Source organism: Pocillopora damicornis, chromosome 1 (assembly GCF_964200805.1).
Source record: "Pocillopora damicornis chromosome 1, jaPocDami1.2, whole genome shotgun sequence".
NCBI classification, from domain to species: domain Eukaryota; kingdom Metazoa; phylum Cnidaria; class Anthozoa; order Scleractinia; family Pocilloporidae; genus Pocillopora; species Pocillopora damicornis.
The window spans coordinates 3191574-3210385 of NC_142670.1; the positions used below are offsets into that span (position 1 = coordinate 3191574).

Consider the following 18812-nt stretch of genomic DNA (forward strand, 5'->3'; position numbering starts at 1 on the left):
CCTCGCGTCCCGTTCGCATCTTCCCTTTTGACCTTATCACTTTACACATATATTTAATTTTTTTTTTCTTGGCTGTCTAATTTGCTGTATGTAACGTGTGTAATGGTCAATAAAGCTGTTAAAAAAAAAAGAAAAAAAGACATTTTGGGCTACAAAATATGAAAGTAGGGGTGAAAGTAAACTTTGGGTGGATCAAGGTTTCTGGTAAACCAGACCAAAAACTCTCGATCTAAAACGACCACGATACCTCGTTTTGCCACTCTGCGACATACGAGGCTCGATTACGCAATCGAGCCTCGATTTTTCAATCGAGCCTCGATTTTTCAATCGAGCCTCGATTTTTCAATCGAGCCTCGTTTCTTTAATCGAGGCTCGTATCGAGAAAAAAAAAAAGAAAAAAGAACGGAGGAGAGGTAAGTAGGTAGAAAAAATAGAGAGAAAGGAAGGAAGGAATGCACCAGGCGGCAAACGTAATTTACTTATTCGAGAGGGCCCAGGGTCCCGGAAGGGTTGTATCGGTATGGGTAGAATCCACTGAGCAAATGATTGCAGGCGCATTGATTTCTCAGCGATTGAATGAAACAGAAGGTAGGAAAGCTGCATTGGGCGCTTCTGTGATTTCATGCCAAAAGAAACCGCAAACAAGTTGTGAATGGGAGATAAATAGATGGAATGCGAGAAAGCACAGAGGATAATTTTCGTTTCTTGGTTTTCAAAAGTTTTACCCGCCGAAAATGGAGTGTACATCGCAGGTACAAAGCGGTTAAGCTTATATTATTTACTGTATTCAATTGTTTTAGGTACTTGTATTAGGCTTAACATTAGTCATTGCAAAGGAAAATGTTGTACGACCCATAGAAGCGGAGAGGATAAGAGTCTTAAATTCAGTCTGATAAACAGTTAAGGAACTAAAGTGCTCCTTTAATTACATGGTCTTCAATATTGCATGTGAAACATTAAGACACCTTTCAGTAAAGTAAATATGGGTATAAATTTTTGCTCTCTTTTGGAAGTCTTCAATATTGCATGTGCAACATTAACTTTTATTTCCAAATCATAACAAGCTCCCCATAACACTAATAACATGTACATCAGTGACTTTTTTTTGGTTTCTATGCTTCTTGTTCATCATCAAAATATAGAAAAGTTTTAAGTTGTTGCCATAAAACGTGTATATTTACTGTATTAATATACTTCTAAATGTTCTTATTGTTCAGTGCAAAGCAAGAATTAAGACAAAGGGTCCCTGCTCTATTGAATCACGGAGCTATCACTCAAGGAAGCTAACTCCACCCTTTCAACAAAGTAGGCATGGCTGTAAGTAAGGTATTGAGTTTGATGTAAGCTTAAATTTTGATACTCTTGTGAAAGTCTTCCAAATTTTCCTATTCCAATATATGGTATCTTTTGTTTCCATGTAAAAGAAAGTTATCTTTGAATTATTATTTACTTTAAAAGGTTTTATATTCTTTGTATATTTTCATAATATGCTCTGGTCATCAATGTATTCAAATTAAAAAAAAATTGTAAGCATTAGAATAAGTTTGAATTTGTAAGTATGGCTGTAAAAATTTACTATGGTTATTCTTGAGCAGAATGCTGCAGAAAAAATGAAACTTCCTTTTTTTGGAACAAATATAGAGTCACAAATCATATCTGATTGTAAAATTGTTTTGATTGAGAGGTTAAATCTAACACATTGGGATAAAACTCTTTGTACAATGAGGACACTTCTTATGTTACACATAACCATACGTGCCATTTAAAAGAAATGTATAACTGTATTCATTACTTGTTTTAGGCTTTATTACACCCATTTTGAAACCACTGGTGGTCCCTGTAATCTGATTGGCTCTTATTGATGTGATTTATTCACGAATCGCACCATTTTTTGCTTTAAATCGCATCTTTTTCCCAGGCAATGGGGAGACTACACTAAAAACGAAACGACCAATCAGATTTCAAGGCTTGTTTAAAGTAACTGATCAAATTGCAGGAAAATGAAAGACAGAGTATCATGTGGCAAATTTTGCAACTTTTGTTTCCAAAACTCTTACTTTTTGCCCCAAAAAAGTGGATGAATTGAATTTCAGACCCGCTCAGCACTGCATTGGTCTGGTTTACCAGAAACCTTGAGTGATCCCTTTGGGTGACTTGTCACTGTTTGTACTGTTTGTACTGTTTGTCTGATGTATGCCTGAAGGCAGTGAAACTCTCCGCCAAGATTCACTTCAAGGCCAAAACGGAACGATCGCATTCGATGATGATGAGATAGAAATGAAAAATGGCTCAATGAAATTATTCCTGAAGGTACGCACTCATTTTCTGGGAAATTTAAGCTTTTTATCAATCTATAATGTTATCTTTGTGACTAGACATTATAACCACGTAAGGCTTATCGGTAGCGTAAACTATTTTTGAGATGGTACTGAATGGGACAACTTAAAGGACTTACCTATGTTAACTTGACTCCATTGGATTTATTTTCAGTTTTAGACGGAACAGGAGTCCTTTTTTTCCGAACTATGCCGTTTTCAGGGAAAAAAAAGTTTGAATTAAATTAACAATATAAAGATATTGATTCCAGCATAGGAAACCGTTATTGATCTGCTGAGTTGTTTTGATGATTAATCTCACCCAATACATGATCAAAATTAAGTTTGTCATCAGTCCTTTAGCTTTCGCTGTTTGGGCTGATCTATGGCCAATCTAGGCATATTTATGTTTCCCTGAGGCAGATATGTGCTTTAGACTTATGGGGATATAAAAAATCAATGGCTTGTCTTTTTACCTCAGACTGGTGACAGGTACCTTTGAGTAACGAACTAGGTCCACCTCAGCTTTGACTTGCTTGAAAAATGAACCGGACTGACCCAGAAGGTGGTGCGAGACAATCGCAGAGTTGAGTAAAAAAAAAAAGAAGCAAAACAAAACAAATATAAACACAAAAACAACAAAAAAACAAAACGAAACAACAACTGCAACAAAAACGACGCAATCCCAAATACTCTCGACATTGAATTGAAAGTCATTTAATTATTTCACTCTATAAACCAAATAAGTTCAAAATTTGATTTTTTTTCTACAGCTTGAAAACTATACTTCCAGTGAGGCGAACGATATTGAGTTGGGACTCATTGTCCAGGGAAGAAAGGTTCAAAACCCAAGGAAAGACGGAGACATCGAAGACAGTGACGGTAAACACAAGAAACTCAATCGAAAAATGCCGTGCCGGAAAGTAGGTGAATGTGGCAAGCATTTCCGCTTTGGCGATGGAAGTGATACCGATGATGAAATGTCAGCCGCTAACAAGGTAACATTCTAAATGAAATCATTATGCAATAGATCTAAACAGCCCTTTCTGTTGGTTGACCTACGTACTAACCCAAGTGGGGTGGCGTCAGCAAACCATGAAACGATCTAAAGAATCGCTAGTCAGTGATCAACAACACCTTTTAGTTTGTCAGGTTGTTGTGTTTGTTGTTGCTCTTGTTGTTGCTGTTTTTATTTTTACTTTTTAGCTGTATCTTAGATAAGTCCAATTTGAAAATTGCCTCCTGGAGAGCGTTCGCGCACAATATATTCTGCCACTGTAAAGGCTGCACTTTTCATTTATTTGTTTTAACTTATGACGATTTTAATTTTATTTTTTTTCTTTCATTTTTTTTACTAGTGCAGAATAAATGGCAAATTTGCCAACTTCAGCAGCGGTGGCTACCCAAAGCTCGAAAAAATGGGCAAAAAGTATAGGATTACTTTCCGAGTACCCGCCAATTTCAGCAAAGGCATTGAAATTGACCCAGGAGTGACATTGGGGGATGAACTTGATGACGAAGACGACAAAGACGACAAAAATGACAAAGACGATCTTGTCAAAAATGACAAAGTATCACCACTCCTTCCCTCTCTCCCCTCCCACCCCTGCATCAGGGGTGGGAGGGGAGAGAGGGAAGGAGTGGTGATACTTTAGTTATTATTGGTAGAGAGCGTGCAAATGACACTCGATGCATGTTTTAGATAACTGTTTGCGAGGTATATTTTATTTTCTATACATTACTTTTAGTTGTATTTAAGCCCAAAAAAGTCCCATAACCATGCTAAAAACACCGAGACTTGCCCTATTTTTCATAACCTCTGAAGTTCCCTGTGCAATTGTTTGATTTCCAGTCTGGAAAATGGAGCAGCATCTTTGAAAAAAAAAAATTGGGAACTAGCAGCGGGATAAAGAAAGCCTTGCTTAGCTGACATCAAGAAACCTGTTATAGTATTACCCTTCCCTCCCCTTCCACGCATTTTGTTTCCATTTTCCTATAAACAGCATTCCCTCATAGTTCTGTTGTTTAAAGATGTGTTCCTTTTTCTAATGTAATGGTCAATGTGAAATTTTTAGAGGCAGTGAGTGACGAAATAAGGATGGTGAGGTCCTGGGGTGCTCAAAAGCTTTTTCCAGTCTCTTCTCGTTTCCTCAAGCCAATTCGCTTCGCTGGCAGCTTAGATAATTTGTTTTTTTGGACTATTTGTATTATCAAGTGTTTATGAAAAAACGATGAACATGTAACAGTTGTACCTGCATGGTTATATAACATTTTTATTATCCTTTTCAAAGTGTAATAGCCTTATGAAATTGTTATCATCTATATGTTACACCCTACACGCTGAATTGATTGTTGTACTTAATAAAATCAGCTGCACTTGAGTTAATTCAAATGCATAATGACTGTTTATAGATATTAAGATTTCACTTCTTCGCACCAGTGACCAAGAAATAACTTCTCCTCGCAACATCAAAACAGTATTCAAATAAATTAAGGGATGAAAATGAAGAAAATTTAAATGAAAGGATAATTAGTTGATTATATACCTTATCAATAAAAGGCAAAATTACTGAGCGCTGATTGGTTGAGAGAGAGGGCATTTTTTCTTAATCGAGGGCATTTTTAGTAATCAAGAGAGGGCATGATTACCTGTTACTGATTGGCTAATCCGTTGCATAGCAACCGTTCGTTATCTTGAAATTTGTAAAAAATAGACTGCACGCGTGATTTTCCTTCGTATAAATTTTGCCCTTTATTGATAAACAAGTAATCCCATGAGACCTCGTACTATTAGGGATTAATTGCACTTGAGTTTTCTCTCGTGCAATTAATCCTTAATAGTACTTGGCCTCATGTGATTACATATACTAAGTCTCCAAACTAACGACGTGGGAATTGTATAGCAGACGGTAGGGAGAAATTGCGAATAAGATTTTATGAGTGAACAGTTTTATGGAGCAACCTTACAATTTCGATTAACTTTTCCAATAGGTATCGGAGTAAGTGTATTTTTCAATTAAAACAATGGAGAGCAAGATGGTAAGTCGGCATTCTTGTTTAGGACGATTTGAAGTTTTACCGCACTAAGACTAGACTTTTGTAAGTCTCCGTTCGTGAGTAGAACTGGACTCTTAAGCACTTGCAAAATTGCCAATAGTAACGAGAATGAATATAATCCGGTTATAATCACACGAGTTATAAACAAAATCGAATAATTGCGAAGCAGAGGTGCATTTAATTATTAAACGGCTTAAACGATTGCTGAACATTGGACAACCGAAAGTAATGTAACCAATTTATCAAAACTATGACTAAACTTGCGAAAAATACACATCAGCAAAAAGAATGTGTAATGCTATAATTTCAGCTGATGTGCGTTGTCCAGTTTTCTCTCCTATCCCACTGTCCGATTATGACCATGATACTGTGCCATGGAGGGGGGGAGGAAGGATTTTGGTTGTGCCACACCCCTCCATATTAGGCTCTGTGAAATTACCATCCCTCACTGTCAGTTAATTTTTTTACGGTCTCCCTTTAAAGATCTTTTGGCACGATTAGTGCCCTCTGAAAACAGTGGGATCTTCTCGCAGACGATAAATAAAATTGAGCCGCTGACAACTGTGGGGATGGTGAATTTCTACATAGTTTTGATCAAAGGTAAACGTAAGTTCAGTATCTACTTAGAAATCTCCAGGTGCATATATTATAGTTTATTGTAACTCTAAAGTTTCAGTATCTATCTCCACTCTGACTGGCTTCACAGACTTTGCCTCTTACATTTTGGGTTTGTTTTTGTGTAGCTGGGAGGGCCGTGCTTGTCGAAATCTTCTTTTGAAACGTTCTCTTATCTAAGTGAGGAAAGTGAGGCACTAATTAGAGACTTTCGCTAGCAAATATTTTTTCCTGTTGAAGACGTGGAGATTATGAAGACTCGAATTTATCCATACCTCACTATTTCTCAAGCAGTGAAAGAAGAAAATCGAGAAGCCCTGCCGAAAAAAGGGGTCCAGTAAATAGATAAGCAGATAAATAAATAAATAGTTTAATGAAAAACAAAAAAAGAACCTGTAGGTTAGAAGAACGTCAAATGAGCATTATTCTTCTTTTTTTACCATGATTAAAGAGTCTTCTCGTAAAACTAACGGTCAAATACTTCTTTTTATTTTCAATCATTCTTTTCTATCGGCTATCGGCTAAGCTAAGTGCACTCTAAGCGTAAGAATTAATGGTATCTTGGTACTTCAGAGGTTTTAGCAGGTCTGTAGTTTTAAAGATAGGCCATTGCGACCTAATTTAACTATTTTTCTCGCTTTAAGTTCTCTTTGTGCTTAACATTAGCTTCAAAAGTTTCTGAATCAGAACGTTCATCTGAGTTACACCTTACTCATTTCGAAAATTTGATAATCATGTTCTTGGAAATACGCCTTAACATTCCTCTGGAAGTAGCACCTCAGGCGTATCAGCCCTTAGCTTTGTAATTTACCTGCGTAGAGTTTAGGACGACAAACATGTAAGAAAAGGCAATGTGCAATGGCGAGAAGAAACCTATCAGCCATGTAACGCCAAGCAACGGAGCCAACACCAGGCATGCTCGAACACCAACCCTGAAGAAGAATAAGAGATTTATATTCAACCTGGAAACTCGATTCCTCAGGGAAAAAAAAACCAGACGGTTGGATTTCGCACTCGGATGTCCTACAAGGGAGCTAAAGTACTCAATAATGTGCTATACCATTATGAGGTTCATTTGTGACAAGTATCTTGCATTCTGCTGAGAACAGCTATGTTGGAAGGATCGGAAGATTTCAGAGGAAAAGAGGAATGATCATCCTACCTGATCCGCTCACTCTGGTTGTCTTTGACTTGTTGGATTGTAGTAACTTCCTTGATAACTCGCACGAGGATTGCCATATTAATCTTTACAAGCAATAATAGGAATACAAATAATTTGATTTTTGTATATTGTCCATCAAGAATGGTATAAAATATGAGAAAAAATAGGACAGAGGCGGGAAAAAGGGGTAGCGACTAAGAGTGATGCCGACTCCACTAAGTAAGATTTTCAATAAGAAATGTTTTGGCGCAAGAGTATGGAAAGTAACCGGAGTATGTTTTGAAAAATAAGTCAAATAACTTAAGTCTCTATTATATAGCTTTGTGGATATAAATTCGTTCTCAACACGCTTTATTATTTATTGATGTTTGTGGTGTAGTGGATGGATAAATGGATTCCTCCCATCTGTCTCTCCTTTATATATATTTATAAAAATAAAAAAAAAAACTTTGAAATATTAAAAAAAAAGAAATATTGATTAGGTCACGATGCCTTACTTAAAACCGAAGGATGATCTATGAGCGGGAGGAGATGAAGTGCTAAGAGATAAGTTGCTAAATTTAAGTTAAAAAGAAGTTTCATCACATACAAGTTCAATAAGTCCAACAAAGGAAACAAATATCCAGATGATTTTGTTTCTTGAAGATATCCAGCAGCTTGGAGTTTGGAAAAAACAGGAAATAATGGATGGATGAATATATTAATTAATAAAACAAGGGAAATTGAAGAGAAAGAAACGCGAACTCATTTCGGAAGAAAGAAAAAAAAAATAGACGACTTAGTTTCGAGATGAGGAAGATTGCTAGAGGGGAGCTCACACCCCTTCCCCTGGGTTCTCCCCGTTCAGGCAGCTGCTAAGTCACATATCCGCTGCGATACTTCCGGGTCCATAAAGAGGATTTAATAGGTAAACATTCAAACTTACTATTGATCACTGACATAATTTTCGATTCCATCTTTTCCTGCAACAATACCCAGAGATGCAGTAACCATGACCGCAGGAAGACCTACAGCAAAAAAGCACAATGAATAAAAATAGGCATTGTCGACAATTACAAATACTAGATAGATTTGAGGGCTATAATATCTACTTTTACAAATGGCCTATCGTAAGTTTTTTTTCGCTTTGTCATACTGACAAAAGTAGTAACTATTCTTCAAGCCTTTTTTCTGGTAAGTGCTGATGGCCAATCCGAATTTTGGTATTAACACATCGTCAGCCGCAAATCCTTTTCGGTCGATAATTACTTTGCTTTATGCGATTTACCTTTAGTTAGTGGCCTAGTTTTCAATGGGATTTAGTGTTCACATCTTAAGAAGTAGCTTTCCTTACCCCAACAAAGGCCATGAAAGCGGCAGATTTTATCGTTGACGTTGTACACCTTTACCACAAATAAGTAAATGTAAGCTCCCTCAACAAGCATCCAGCAGAAAGCTGCCATCAAGAAGTACTGCATGAGAGCCGCAATTGTAACACAGGCAGCCTATAAGGAATCACCATCAGTTGGCTGATGTACTGATAAGCGAGCCATCATCAGAAAAAGAAATAGCTCACACAAATTTATCTAAGCAAATAACACTGAAGAATAAAGATGTAAAACATTCTGCTCCAACTCTCACCTTGTTTTCTGTGGCATCAATCCCAGCAAAAAAGACAATGTGTCCAGCTCCAATGCAAGATGTTAGTCCCACCCGACTATGGAACAGGGGTGCTTGCCTGTCTCTACAGAAGCCCAAACAAATAGACGTGTAAAGAAATGTTAAAACCAAAAGGAAGAAGATTCAACTGAGGAAATGAAGAAAGAGAAAACTTACCTCCCGAAGCGTTTTTGGTCAATAAATTCATATTTAATGTGGTGGTGATGTCCTTGGCCCTTAACTCTCTGTCTACCTCGTGCACATTTCACAGCTGACTTTCTTTTTAACTTTGTGGGTTACTTTGTCTCAGTTTAAATAAATTCGACCAACAGAATGTCTGAAACCACCGTCAGGTTACCCTACCTCCCAGGTTTATTCAGGTTGACTAGAAGTCAGTCTTTGCAAACCAGAGGGTTCTCTAATCTCACCTGGACTATCAGACAACACAATAAAAAATATCAAATCCTTCATGCTACATTGACCAATACCTCAAGCAATTTTTTTAACACCCAAGTTATAGCATTTGAATGAAGTGGACTTACGTTAGCCGTACATAGCTAATTATTGTTATAGAAACTCCAGCCAGCGATAAAGCCATCCCCACGTGTGTAAGAACGGTCAGTATCTTGTCATTTTCCTTTGAAGTCAATTGAAATGTATTACCTTCATTTTACATGGACCTCTTTGGCGTAAAAGCATACTCCTGAACTTCTGGGGTACTTTAAGGGAAACTAATGATTTAATGAATATTCCATGCCCATAGGAATTAGGGTGTCATATGAACCCGCCTTCTTGTGGCCGATAGTAACCAAAAATGCGCGCCCTTGGGATATGGGATCTGAGTGCGATTGACCCAACAAATTTTTAGGTGTATTCTCTCTTTAAAGCCACAGTACTCCTAACTGACTGTTTTGGAAACACTTTATGTTACTATCTGCCTTCTTGTGGCAGATTGTGGCCAAAAATGCGCGCCTTTGGGATATGGATCTGAGTACAATTGACCCAACATAGTACTAAGTGTATTCTTTCTTTCAAGCCAGACTTGTACTCCTAACTTAATGTTTTGGAAACACTTTATGGTGGCGAAGCGAACGGATCGTCCAGCAAAGCTTTTTGAAGTACTCACACGACAAATGCATTTTCTCCGTAAGTACCTTGTTTTATTTCAATATGAAGTTGACATGATACGTGCCGCCAACTAATACAATTATGTACCATAAAACAACACTAAATGAAACTTATACCTTTGTATCCCCTGCATTACTTTCATCTTTACTTTCGGTAATATCCATTAGAACAGCAAAGTGAGTTAAATGATGGCACTTGCATTCCGTTTGGGATTCGCTCATAATTCTGGTGAAACATCCTTGCGCTGACCAATCCACGGGACTTTATACAAAAAATAAAGAAAATTTATGTGGTTTAGTTCCAGGGTTTAGAATCTAACAAAGCTGTATAAATGGCCAACTCAATACATGTAGTTACCCAAAAGATGGAAAGACATCTCATATAATTGTGCAAGAAGTAGATTTCGTCCGAAAAGAGCGAGCCTTACCCATCTCCAAACATGTCCCAGAATACACACTCTCTGCTTTTTCCACCGGCCTGAAATAAGTTTAAAAAGTACGAATCAAGAGGAAGTTTAAACTCAGTCTCTAATCTCTTGATGGAAAATATAAAGTTTAAAATCTAAGATTTTATACACAAGCTTAAAATCATGAGATGGCTAAGCTCAGTTGATACCGTGAATTGGCCACCGTAGAGAGATTATAGAGCTAACGTTTCGAGTGTCAGGCAAACTGTCATGGAGAAAGCTACAGATTTAACAAGGTGTAAAAGGGGGATGTGAATTCCTTTCATTGTACAGGTGATGTACATACCTTTATGTGTTTAAAAACCAAGGTGATGTTCTCCAGCAGTACATCTGCAGGCTCGGGGTACATTTCAACGGACATGATTATGGAGTTCAGCACCCTGATAACAAAAACAACAAAAATACTAAATGAAGTTCTAAATAGCTTCGAAGCAAAAAAATATGTAAATACATTTATTGTAAACAAAAAAAATATGTAAATGTATTAAAATCTCTTGCAGAAGTTGTCAATGCTTGCTCACTTCTTGTTCTGAGCCTTGGTCTTTGATGAGAGACCATAATTTAGGACCATGAGGTAGGTTTGGATGTTATCATTATCTTCGCCATACACGTGAAGGATGTTGTTTATTTTAGTTTTTTCTTTATAATTTTTTTTTAACGGCAGTCTTTATACTTTGATTTAACAAATGTCTTTGATTTTCTTGCTGCTGAAATACAAACCTTGTTTTGTTGGTTCCTCTGGTGTTCTTGTCTGATGTAAACAACTCGGTAAGATTTTTGTACATTACTCCTACAACCATTGAGCCTTGATGGAATTAAATTGAATGAAAGATAATTAAGGTAAAGGTCAATATTTATTGCCTGGCGTGGGAGCTGTCAGAGGGTTTTGATAGTGTCTCGATAACCTGATCCCCACTCACTGGGGTTGATTGGCAGTCAATTCTCTATAGTTGGCCCCCCTCCCCTCCTCTACTCTCTGTAGGCGACGATTGATCCTCCCCCCCCCCTCCCATGGTGTGTTAAAAAGTTTCAAATATGGTCGAAGATATTTTGTTTACTTCCTCTCTTTTCTTACTCTATGTTTGAACTGCACCATGGAATTGTTTGCGCCTCGATTTTTTTGTTTTTTCCCTTTCTTTTCTTCACAGCTATTTCTCGATGTATCTCTTCCGCCATGATATTACTGCCATCGGATAACAAAAAAATGTTAATCAAGGGTTCAGATATTACTGAGTGAGATTACGCCTTAAAATACTCACCATTCTCGTCAGTGTTTCGATATGAAATTTCCACGAAGTTTTCGTTTTTGGAATCAGCAAAACGAAATTTTTTGCCCCTGTCACGGTGAGGACGACTTGCAAAAACATCTACGATTACGGGTTATACAGAAAAAAAAAAGAAATCCATGTAATCTCAAGACTATTTAGATATACGTGTTTTTAAGGTGTCGATTTATTCCGATAGTAGAATATTAAGCCCCATATATCATTAATCAAATTTGCTTGAGTGCCACTGGTCTTGTCCCAGCTAAAAGTAAGACTCATCCAGTAAAATTTTCCAATAATTATTTCATTTTCCCCAATATCAGGTAAGAAGGAAGACATCATTTTGTAGAATTTAGTTTATAATTAAGCACTACCTATTTGGAAGAAAGGAGGAGCTATGTCACTAAATTATTCAAAACGGAAGAAGAAAAAATAGCCAAGAGGGCTACAAGGGACAAGCCTGCGTGGACATTGAGTAGGGCCGTGAAGTTACTTTGTTTTGTTTTTTTTATGTTTTTTGTTTTTTGGTTTTTGTTTTAATTTTCATCTTCATTTTCCTCTTTAGGCTTACCTGCGACTTCGCCTGAGAAGGAAATGTTGGTAGTTGTAGAATTCAAATGTGCTTGAATGTGTCTCCTCAGGAAGTCCTCAAAAGCCAATGTGGAGAACATCGCGTAAAACTTTGTACTGGACGACGTTACATTTTTAAGTAAAGAGAACGCGGCCTGTTTATAGGAATCGAAGGAGAGTTATTGGCAGATATATACCTAGAGTGGTTTAAGAAGTAATCTTTCATTTTCATCATTGTAATCAATTTTTCCCTTGAAGTTTTAAAGGTTGTAACGAGCCATTAGTTTTTGACAGAGTAAAATCTTTGAGATGGGTGACATTAACCCTTTAACTTCCAAGATCTCATTAGTAATTCTCCTTACTGTCTGGCGCATAATTCTTGTAATGCTAGTTCAGAGAATTTGGTACTGGATCAGGTAATCTTTCTCGTTGCTTGTCTGCTTGATATTGTATTGATATTGTAAAGAGAAATTCTGTCTTGATCACTCGTGGGAGCTAAAGGGTTAAATCTAGCTAGAGGTGAATTTTTGAGGTTGTGAAATCTTTAAATACTTTAGATACCTACTTTAAATACACGACATGTATATGGCTGGCACGCTCGATGATTCGGATTTCATTCGAGTTCTCAAGCAGCTTCTGGCAGTTGATTTTACCGATTGGTTTACAAACGTAGCCTAGGGCCCTTCTGTAACGTATTGCATCGCGTTTTTGTGCCTCGCTATTTTTTTTTTTGCTATTGGCGACAACATAATTTCATGCAGTTCCTGTGTGTTCTATTCTGGAAAAGCAATATCATAATCAAACTGCATTACCTGAGAGTCTTTCTTCCTTTTAGGGTCAAGATTTCTGTAAAAATCCAGAATACGACGCCTCTAAATGGACCAAATAAATAAACAAGGGCTCAAACAATGAATCAATCAGTCACGTTTGCCAAGCTTTCAGTCATTCTTCCAGATTTTAAAATCTGTCAGTCAATCAGTTGGTCAGTCAGCCAGGCAGACAGTCATTTAGTTAATCAATGATTTGCCCTCCTCATACGAGTTAACCAGTTTTTTACGTCATGATTTTTATATCAGATATGCTTTCAGTATTGCTCTAATTATGAATCTTTTGCCATTACCTTTCCATGTTCTTCCTGCTCCGTCATGTTTCCTGCGAGAATAATTGACGGAAAAGTGGAATTGGAGGTAAATAAGCGATGTTTTGTTTATTTATGTTTGTTTGTTTTTTAATAGCTTTGCTTCGTTGTGGTTTCCCCTTTTGTTTGGCTTCGTTTTTTCCCTCATTTCTCTTAGCGAAAGTCCTTCCCATATACCTAATTTAACGAACTTCTGTGGTAAATCAAAATGTTATCAATCCTCATGAAACCATAACAAGACATGTACAGTTTCAGGTAATTTAGTGTCAACAACTGGGTTGAAAACGTAAATTAGCCACCGTAAAGGATAAAATAGCTGACGTTTCGAGCATTAGCCCTTCGTCAGAGCGATTAGAGGAATTGTGGGTTGTGTGTGGGTTTATATGCAGAAAGTGGAGCTACGCCATTGGTGGAAATATGGTGACGAGAAAACAGGAATAAATTAGTTGAATGAAAAGCGCTCGTTGATTCCATGGGGATTAAGGGTGCCGATTTGGAATATAAATTTTTGTTCTAGTGTTTTACGGCTTTCCGAACTGCCTAGATGTAAGGAAAGGCCGCAAACTGCCATATGCTGTTTAGAATGATTGGGAAGATTGCGTCCTTGTCATTTCTTTCCACATCGCGAAGGTGTTCTCGGAATCGGTTAACCAGTCGTCTTCCTGTTTCGCCGATGTATAACTTATTGCAATAAGTGCGAGTTTCACTTTCGACTACAAGTTCCCGTCGAGTTTAGCCACCGTTCGGTTCATACATTTTTGAGCTCAAAATGAAAATGCAAGAAATTTTTGTTTTGCTTTTCGAACAATAAATATTGTTTCGAAGTGTTGATATTTCCTAAAAGTATTATTCAATAACGTGATTTAAATTGCACAATTTCAATTTTTTGTATTCATAACTCGATATACGCATGCTGAGCATAAACCAATATTTTAGTGAATTAGCATGCAGATAGTGTTAATTTGTCCCAAGTTTTCATTCACCTACCCCAATTTCTAAATGCTTTGAATAAAATGCGATTGCAACGCTCTCCTTGACCAAAGTCGCGTCTGATATAAATCCCCCACTTTCTTTTACTATCAAGTAACGTAAAATTTCCAAGATTTGATTGAAGATTGCGAGAACAGTTTTTAGTAACTTTGTTGAGTTTAAGACATCGGCCTAATGATTTACAACACCAGTGAAGGGAAGTATTTGGAAGGAAGCTACAGGATCTCCAATTCCACCGGCCTAGCAGTCCATCCTTTTTAAGTCTCGAACAAGTTGTTCTTTTCCTGAACGAAGAGTCTTTGGAGTGGACATCTTTGCATTTGTTCCCTGCCAACGAAGCATATCAAAGAAAAATAGAGGTCTACTGAATTGTTTTGAACACCGGAAATAGCAGGATCCTGTTAGATGGGAGTTACTATTGGTTTCATTCAGAAGGGAAATAAACTCACCTTGTGTTTTCTTTCTCTAGACATCTTTTCCTGATAAACTTTTTCGATCTAAACCAAAAGAAGTGGCTGAAGCTTAATTAACCGTTCAAAGTGAATTTTTAAAAGCTCATGTCTCAAGTTTGAGTCTTTCGTCTCGACAGACCATGGTTCTACTTGGTTTTGTCATTTATACTACGTCAGATGTAGTTATACATTGAAAACGGAGTATCTCAAACATCTGACGCAACTACTTCTGTGTAATTTGGCAAAACGGTCCTATTCAAACGAATTTTCAATTTACGCAGAACGGCTCCCGTTTCGCTGTGCGCGAAAAATTTTTTATCTTTAGTAAGCTAACACTGTTTTCTAGCTGAACTAGTGTAATTAAGATGGAATATGAATATAGCGGCATACCGCGCTTGTACTGCTGCTTAACGAGTTGCACAATCCAGCCATTAACATTCGAAAATTCAAAAATTCAAAGAAGACGGAAAATGACAAGTAAGTCATTAGAGGTGAAGTTTTGAAGCGACAGTTTGAAAATAAAGAGAGAGCAGTTTTTGAAGAATACTTCTCACTTAGGAGAAAAGCCTAAGATCGAAACTGCCTCAGTCAGGTTTTAATAATCGTGATACTAAAAATATATCTAAAGGGTCTGCCATTCCCATTTTATAATCCAAACATTTTATTCTTCTTTTCATTTCCAACGTAAAAGCTGAAAGACCCTTTTTTCAACCCTTGTTGCCGACATTTGCTCGTAATGTTGACATCTTTTAAAAATTACACAATGCTAAATTTAAGCATAAATTCGTTATATGTGATGCTAGGGAAATGTCGCAAAATTTAGGTATGGTTTTTCTGTTTATCGATGACAATTCAAAAAAACTTTTTTTTTTAACGAGGCTTAGTTGCATCTCACACAAAATAAGTCTTTGCAGCGAGGAAACGCATCCGACAATTCGTGAAGTCGAAGCGGTTGGAGCCAAGCCAATTTGAATTTAGTGATATACATGACATAAGGGATGAGGCGAAGTTTAAAATGCAAAATAATTTGACATGCATTCTATGTAACATTAGTCATGTGGTACATTATTACGCGTAAGCTTAAGTATCTATTGCATAGATCGGTCTTTGACAATTTTTATCTCAAAGGTAGCGATGATCCACGAAAATCTGCTGGATTTTATTTAAACCGAAGAAGTTAATTGTTTTGCATTGTTTTTTTTTTCTACCAAAGTAGTCCATATTGGTGATATACCGCAACTTTGGGATGTTTTCCGTTCAAGGAATATGGGAGAAATTTTAACTTGTACTCCAAAAAACGACAGGGAATACTCATATCTATCTATATGTGATCCATTCATAAATTATGTCAATGGTTTTGAAGGCTTTTAGCAGTAAGGAGTAGTTTCTTGTCGATAAGTGGTACTTAGAAAGTAGACATGTCAAATTAAAGATGTTAACCCACTCACCTAGATCGACCGTCATGAAGAAAACTGAACTAAATGCTAACGCGTGCCAAAGTGCTTTCATCATTCCAGGCTTGAGATGCACTGCGGAGACCCAAACGTCAGAATATAGCTTGTCTTTCCTCAATCCACGTTTAATGATGTATGGAGTAGATCCAATTTTGCACCAGATATTTCCAGCTGTGTATTTTATTTTGTAATATTAATGTGATCTTTTTAGCGAACAAACAATAGGCCGATTATTTTTTTTCCCCCTCTTGAACGGAGTATGGCCAGGTAATGATGTAATGCATCCGGGTGCTCCGAAGAAAAAAAAACAGGAATAACTAGCTTTTCTGTTGACGTTTTAGGTCTTACAGTCCCGGATGGGAGTAATTGCCAACTGATCCTTATTATACCGCATGCTAACTAACACGCTGTTAATGGAAATCGAAACATACCACGAAATTGATCTATCAGCAAATTCTTTAACTTTACGAACAAAATATCTACATGCTTCTTGAAAGAAAAAAATCAAGATAGAAGGAGGCACTATGTGAGGTTGAGGATCCTCTGATTCCTGGAGACAGATTTGAGCTTCAGTCCACAGAAGTCCTCCTAAATTGATCTGCGATGTTTAATGATCAGTCCACCAAATTTAATAAGATCCTTACGCACCCCGGACTCCTCAGGCCGCTGCCAATGCCACAAAATTTGAATATCGAGTCCCTTAATTACTCGTTCCTTTACCTCGTATATCCACGAATTTAAAGAAACGTCCCGGTTAATGGGAAATTTTCAAAATTGCTGTCTCCACGGTCGAAATAATAGCTCATCAGAGGAACATTTTTGCGAGCTTTGCTTCACTGTTTCGTAGTTTTACGTATAGTTTTCTGAATTTGGAGATAAATATCCTAAAGTGTAATGAGTTAGCGGGGGAGCACTTCATACAGATTTACCGGTTTAGGCTAGGGTTCTCGTGTGAAAGGACCAGTCACCATCTACCGACGAATGCGGAAGGGTGTGGATGAAAATATTTTTTTTAGGGGGAATACTTGGTTTTCAGGGGGAACATGGAGAGGACTAGTGGTCGCAGGGGGGGGGGGGGGTGCAAGGAAGGAATCAGAAGAATGTTGTGTAGCCTTTAGCCTGCGTGTAGCCGTACCCTCCCCCCGCTAAGGTGAAACGGAAGCGAGGCAACGTCTACGCAAACCTGACATTAATCGTGTTCCGTGACGTCACTCTTTTGTAAGAAAATATATAATGACTTTTAATTGGTTAATTCCTTTTGTTGATTCTTTCGTCAATTCTGATTGGTTCGAGTTGGTAATTTATTTTCATACTAACGATGAAGAAGATGAACTAAATGTTTTACGATTTACGACAAGGTTTTAAGGAAAGTGTGCACCTTCAACTTTCGGTGTTTTTGCAAACGGTGCTGCGAAGCTAAATTAAAACTAGTTGTCCCTTGCAGTGATTCTTTGGACTGAGAAAAGAGTCGCTCTTTCTTCACGCTTGCAGCATAACTATCTCTTATAGAAATCCATGAAATCCTTGAGATTCTGTGACAAATGATCCAATTCTTTTCGACGACCGTGGCACTGTTTACGAATTCAAGCAGAACGTTGAAATCTAGTTTGGTTAGCGCGATGCCAATTGAACATCGTCCTCTTTTTACTCCATACCAAAAATCGCTTATCATCTTTTCCTATATCCTTAAAACAAAGTATACAGTCGAGCTCGGACGCTGAATTGCAAATTTACCCGCAAATGGAGAATGAATTCACTTAAATGTCATTGTTTATCTCGATAACCTCGCCAATACGTGTCACTTCGCAAAAAAAAAACATTATGAAGAGACAATTTGTTTGCATAAATTAGAGTGACGTCGTGGAACACGATTAGTGTCAGATTTTCGTAGATGTTCCGTCCCTTCCGTTTTACCATCAGGGGAGGGTACGGCTACACGCAGGCTATAGAGCCTTAGGTAAATCTTATAGTGACACAATCTTAAAGTGACACATCCAACGCACCCCGCCCCCCCTCGCTTAACCCAAGCCCCTCCTTTCCCTCACGATAAACGATAATTGGTCCTTAGGTATGTTGTAGTTTAGTAAAGTCTTCATTATACGGTTAACTGTTATATACTACGAACTTTATTTGTATACTTAACAAATATTAATTGCAGCAAAATTGATTTCTACGTTTCAGACCTGATTACCGGTTAAATGATTAATCAGTATATCAAACTCGTAATCAGTATATAAACTGGTATTCTCGGGCAATTTGATTTTAATGCAAATAATTATTCCATATAATGCCAACGATGCCAGGTAAGTGTGGCTAAATATTATCAACCTAGCTAAGCCTGGGGCTAAGAAAATTACTTAAAAAAAGCATAAATACAACTTGAATTAACTTGAATTAACTTGAACTTTAGGCTAAAGCCTAAGCAACAGAAGTGATGCTGGCTATAAATGCATTTAGTATTTTCCCATTCCATTGGCAAGACAAAAGTTCAAAGTCTATTGATTACTTTTGATCCTGCACAGGAATCTCAGTATCACTGTGACTCTGACGGGCTTGAGAGTT

At 37.4% G+C, this 18812-nt stretch overlaps 1 long non-coding RNA gene across 1 annotated transcript; it reads right to left on the bottom strand.

Moving 5' to 3' along the window:
* Positions 1–6635: 6635 nt before the first annotated feature.
* Positions 6636–7799, bottom strand: LOC149051346 (uncharacterized). Its single transcript, XR_016188951.1, has 3 exons — positions 7739–7799; positions 7150–7232; positions 6636–6919 (listed from the first exon to the last, which is right to left on the bottom strand). It is a non-coding gene; the product is annotated as an uncharacterized LOC149051346 (long non-coding RNA).
* Positions 7800–18812: the final 11013 nt, after the last annotated feature.